The following is a 6,351-nucleotide window of genomic DNA, read 5'->3' on the forward strand; positions in this document are numbered from 1 at the left end:
ACATTGTTAAAAACTACTAAAAGCTTTACAACATCATTTTAAGGATTTTGGGAACTGGCTAGTCATAACCTTTGGCTATGGGTTAGCTTTTAAAAACACATTGTGTACCCTGGGAGATGAGCCTCCTAAATCATCAGTTTGTTTACTCTGGTATATGCAGATGAAAATTCCATCAACAATGGGCCTTTTCTCCACTCCCAGCCCTGCCATAGGAGGAGGTTAGCAGAGGGGTCACAGTGGCTCTGGCTGTCCTGCCTGGAGATGTCACAAGCCGTGGCCCCCACGAGAACACAGCTGCCCATTCAGATGCCCTGTCCCGTTCCCAGCACACACCCTCCACTCCTACACACTGGATACACAAGATGGCTGCTAGTTCTGGACCGTTTTTCCCCGTCGTTGGATCCTCGTCCTCCTAACATTTTCAGGCAAGGAAACGTTATCTAAAACAGTACAAATAATTGGAGTTTAGGCTGTTGAATGATTGGGTACATGGGTGTAGTTGAGGTGGATGCCCCGCCCCACAATCTAACACCACAGAAACAGCCTCACTCTTTGTGTGTCCGTTGTTTACTACTAGAGTGACACGGGTCTCCAACGGCTTTGTTCTAGACAGGTTGGCAGCTTTGGCCTTGGCTGGAGGTGTACTGTCCGCAGCTACATTGAGTAGGTCTAACTGTTCAACGTTCACAGCTACATTGAGTAGGTCTAACTGTTCAACGTTCACAGCTACATTGAGTAGGTCTAACTGTTCAACGTTCACAGCTACATTGAGTAGGTCTAACTGTTCAACGTTCGCAGCTACATTGAGTAGGTCTAACTGTTCAACGTTTGCAGCTACATTGAGTAGGTCTAACTGTTCAACGTTCACAGCTACATTGAGTAGGTCTAACTGTTCAAAGTTCACAGCTACATTGAGTAGGTCTAACTGTTCAACGTTCACAGCTACATTGAGTAGGTCTAACTGTTCAGCGTTCGCAGCTACATTGAGTAGGTCTAACTGTTCAACGTTCACAGCTACATTGAGTAGGTCTAACTGTTCAACGTTCACAGCTACATTGAGTAGGTCTAACTGTTCAACGTTCACAGCTACATTGAGTAGGTCTAACTGTTCAACGTTAGCAGCTACATTGAGTAGATCTAACTGTTCAACGTTCGCAGCTACATTGAGTAGGTCTAACTGTTCAACGTTCACAGCTACATTGAGTAGGTCTAACTGTTCAACGTTCGCAGCTACATTGAGTAGATCTAACTGTTCAACGTTCGCAGCTACATTGAGTAGGTCTAACTGTTCGCAGCTACATTGAGTTCTGCAGTTCACAGCTACATTAGTAGGTCTAACTGTTCAACGTTCACAGCTACATTGAGTAGGTCTAACTGTTCAACGTTTGCAGCTACATTGAGTAGGTCTAACTGTTCAACGTTTGCAGCTACATTGAGTAGGTCTAACTGTTCAACGTTCACAGCTACATTGAGTAGGTCTAACTGTTCAAAGTTCACAGCTACATTGAGTAGGTCTAACTGTTCAACGTTCACAGCTACATTGAGTAGGTCTAACTGTTCAACGTTCACAGCTACATTGAGTAGGTCTAACTGCTTAACGATCACAGCTACATTGAGTAGGTCTAACTGTTCAACGTTCGCAGCTACATTGAGTAGGTCTAACTGTTCAAAGTTCGCAGCTACATTGAATAGGTCTAACTATTCAACTCGCAGCTACATTGAATAGGTCTAACTGTTCGTTCGCAGCTACATTGAGTAGGTCTAACTGCTTAACGTTAGAAATGGCAGTTTTCATACAATAATGTGTTTCGGTGTTACTTTGAGTTATTTGACATGGCTGTGTATTAGTTTTTCCATACCTACATAAGCCTACTCTTTCGAAGACTACCATACTTTAACTATAATTATAGCAACCGAATTGAGATGAGTAGCAAGCTACAAAATATAGGCCTTTGATCAAAATTGAGAAAGTTTTGTGGTTGACCTTGGGATGTTTTTAAGATGTGTACGGAACCTTTGGAAGGAGGAAATAGCCTTGTCAACTTATGTTTATTTCCCCAACTCCACAGCCAGGTGTTCAGTGTCGGCGTTCAAGGTGATGGAAGGTGCTACTGCGACATTGTCCTGTCAATATTCAGTGAGCCGTTTGGGTTTGAGCCCGCGTGTGCTGGGGACGAGAATGTGGCACGTTCTGGTGCAACAACATCCTCGCGCAGACAGACAACCATGGCGTCATCTCCAAGGTGTCAGACAGGTACAGACTGGCAGGTGATGTCCTCGCGGGAGAAATGGACCTGGGAATTCTCGATGTCAAGCGGACAGACAGTGGGCCATACTGTTGCAGAGTGGACATAGATGGCATTTTCAACGACCAAAAAATAATTCAAAATTTAAGGGTCATGAAAGGTAATTTGTGGCGAGATATAATTTATTTTCACTACTTCTACACTCTTGGGCAACAATGGGAATCAATTAACTTAGTCATTCTAGCTTTCGTCCACAAAAAAAAAACACGCCGGCCCTATTTGTTGTATGGCACGTAACTAACTTAAAACTGGCCCATAATGCAATTTACTCTCCCAAAATGTATGTTTTGAATTTGTGAATTGTTTTCTTAGCTCCAGTGACCGTTTTGCCAACAAGCACCACTGTACATGTTACAGAAGCTCCTCCCACCACAGGTGAGTCAGTGTATAATAGAGAAGGGGTGAACTCATGGGATCCTGATGCATGTGAAATGCGTATTTCCTATCAAAGACATACAATAAATAGGTCGTATTAATCTCATGTGAACCCTAGAGGAACCTAGGCCTGACCTCTTAACCTCTTGGGTTGTGTTGACGGTCGTAACGATGATTCATGTGTGGTTAAAAATGGAGAAATCCTAACTAGATGGGAATGAAAACGGACTATCATCCTTAATTCACACTCCCAGTGTTATGACATCAATGATCAAACTCCCTGGAACTCGCCTCGCAAAGTTGCTGAATGTGCTTACATATCAAATGGAGAAAAATGATGTTAACAGTTCCTTTACATGCCTTACAAACTTTCATTTTCAAAATGAGGACACTTCCCTCTCAGAAAATAGTTTCAGACCAAGATTCTAACTCATTTTCTATGGCTGTTTAATCACAAAGAGCCTCAAACATTTTAAACACATGTTTTCTATGCAGTATCATCTTGAATCACATTGCGCTGCTCAGTGCAATGCAGTCCTCAGTGTATTTCATCAGAAACCACAAAACGATGCGGCAAGTGTTGAAATGACAGTTTTCATTTCGAGAGAATCAAGCAGCAGTGGTTGATGATGTCTCAGGGGTGATTGAATGTCAGAATGTCCTGCCAAGTGAGAGATTACCATCCTTCCACATCTTCATTGTGAGCTGTCTCCTTTTCTAGAACACTGGAGAGCTGTTGAATCATCACATCTAGCCATTCCAAGACAGAACACCAGTCTTTTCCCATCGCAAACACTTGTGAGTATTTTATATACTACTATATAGTAACGCCACTGGCATATAAGCAAACATTACTCACCATATGAAAGCCTAACAAATCCCTCCAAGAGTTTAACCCTTCTTCTTCTCTCTGTGCTCTGTAACCAGATGGAGGAGCCTCTTCCCAGCTTCTCTCTCCAGATCAACATCCCAGTGCTCTCTCTCTCCCTCAGTCTGCTTCTACTGATAATGGGGCCTTGGTGATATTGGGGTTTAAACGTATGTAACTGCAAAGCCCAGTGTGGTAATGCTCACGTATTCAGACATCTTGCTGTGATGTGAAATGTTTTCCCATTTAGCAGTGTATTACCACTAACTAATTAAGAGTAAGTATTTCATTGTAGTGTGTACAATGTGCTGAATATGCTGCATCCTCCTATGCATATTGACGAATACGCTTAGATTTGAGTTGATTTCAACTATTTATTTTCTTCTCTAGGAGGGATTCACAGAAGAGCTTTAAAGACAGGCTGGTAAGCAAACACATGATAAAGCACGACTGACATGTAAACATATGATTGAACACAAAACATTTTTTTTTTTTTAATTACGAAGACAAATATGACATATAAATGAACGAAGAATGTATAGGCTTCAATTAGTCCAATTACTTATCATTGATTAGGAATGATCAATGCGTGATCATGTTGTGTCCCTCTAGTTTGTCAGCCAAAGAGCCGCCTCACATCATCTATGAGATCCGCATGAGGAGACCTGTGGAGGAGAACATCTATACTCTGGACTAGGGTGGAAGAGCCAGAGCACTGATCTATCCAGTAGACGGCTGTTAACATGATAGTGAGGACAGCCAGACTGATGTCTGTTTTGTCACAGTGGGTGTGTCCCATAAGGCACCCTGTTCCCTATATATTGCATGACCAGGTAGCTGGGAATAGGGAACAGGGTGCCTTATGGGACGCACCTACACTGTGACACACAGACATCAGTCTGGCTAATCTATTGGACGGATCACTGTTGCCTGACAGCTGCCTCAGAATGATCATCTCTCTCAGAGGCTCTACATTCACTTATGGTATCTATGGGAGTCCCCCCTATGTAAAATGGATTCACTTTTTTTTATATATTGTTATTACGTAGTGGTGTGATGTTTTTAGATGCACAGTATTGGTTGTTATCACAAGCGGTCTAACTTATGCCTCTTTCTAATAAAACAAAACGACCTAAAGTAAACCCAACCAGTTATTTTGTTCATGATTCAACATTTAGGCACAACTGAATGCATTTAACCGAAATGTGTCTTCCGTATTTAACTCAACCCCTCTGAATCAAAGAGGTGCGGGACTTCCTTAATTGATGTCATCGGCGCCCGGGGAACCGTTGTTGTTTGGAGTTTACTAGCTTGCTCAAGGGCAGAACGTAAGATTTTTCCACCTTGGCAGATTTCTCTCAGGGATTTAAACCAGCAGCCTTTTGGTTACTGGCCCAACGCTCTTAATCACTAGGTTACCTGCCCCTATTAGTGTTTCCAGAGACTACTCACCTGTGGAAACAGAGTACAAAAGATCCTTCAGTCATCTCTTTTATAACAAAGGCAGAAGCATAATGAGAGAGGAAATGTGATGTAATGTGATTCTCCTGATAAATTCTGATTCATAGCCACTTATTTTAAAGATAAATCAATGGTCTCCTTTATGAGTTTTATACATGTTTTATGATGACAGTGGTAGTAAATTATTGATCGGCATGATTTAGTGTCAGGAGTCAGGACATGCAATATTATTTCTGCCCACATGATGGCAGCACTGTCTTAACTGAGCGTTTGGTAGGCTATCAATGTTTGTGCAAGTTTGTCTCCCTGTCAAATTCATCTCCCTGGGGATATTTTCCTTTGCTGTACACAAGTTATTTTTGTGTTTTTTTACATTCCCATATGTTTCTTTTTGCCATGAAATGTCCTAAAGGCACTTCTGTTAAACTACATTTACGTCATTTAGCAGACGCTCTTATCCAGAGCGACTTACAAATTGGTGAATTCACCTTCTGACATCAGTGGAACAGCCACTTTACAATAGTGCATCTAAATCACTTAAGGGGGGGTGAGAAGGATTACTTATCCTATCCTAGGTATTCCTTAAAGAGGTGGGGTTTCAGGTGTCTCCGGAAGGTGGTGATTGACTCCGCTGTCCTGGCGTCGTGAGGGAGTTTGTTCCACCATTGGGGGGCCAGTTAACTTTTGTATGACAGTTTTTTTTTTTAACTAGGCAAGTCAGTTAAGGACAAATTCTTATTTTCAATGACAGCCTAGGAACAGTGGGTTAACTGCCTTGTTCTGGGGCAGAACGACAGATTTGTACTTTGTCAGATCAGGGATTTGAACTTTCAACCTATCGGTTACTAGTCCAATGCTCTAACCACTAGGCTAACCTGCCGCCTCTATCAGTTGAGGATACTCACCCAATTTTTTTATGATTCATTGTTGAATCTATAATGTTTGCCAGATCTGGCTACTATCATCCAGTTCATTTCCACTGCACACACACTGGTTGAATCAACGTTGTCCCGCACTTATTTTCAATTAAATTATATTGAACCAACGTGGAATAGACATTGAATTGACGTCTGTGCCCAGTGGGTTGTGATTGTGACAGCCATACCGACCAATCCAACTCCTGTCTGGATGTGTCAGATCAGAGTGGCGCTCAAAGGCCTCAGTGGCAAACTATATGAATTATGTGAATCAAAAACATTGCTCCTCAGATTCATCCGCAGAAACACAGTCATGTGCTGGAAGGAGATCAGGCAGCCAGGTGGGCAGCAGCAGCAGCCGCCATTGAGAGATGGGAGATAAATCAACGCTCAACCATGGAATCACATGAAGAGAAGTGGAGAA

General features: G+C 42.3%; 1 pseudogene; it reads left to right on the top strand.

Annotated features, from left to right (window-relative positions):
• Positions 1-22: 22 nt before the first annotated feature.
• LOC135538940 (hepatitis A virus cellular receptor 1 homolog) lies at positions 23-4,547 on the top strand (annotated as a pseudogene).
• Positions 4,548-6,351: the final 1,804 nt, after the last annotated feature.

Source organism: Oncorhynchus masou, unplaced genomic scaffold, assembly GCF_036934945.1.
Source record: "Oncorhynchus masou masou isolate Uvic2021 unplaced genomic scaffold, UVic_Omas_1.1 unplaced_scaffold_2219, whole genome shotgun sequence".
In the NCBI taxonomy this organism is placed as follows: domain Eukaryota; kingdom Metazoa; phylum Chordata; class Actinopteri; order Salmoniformes; family Salmonidae; genus Oncorhynchus; species Oncorhynchus masou.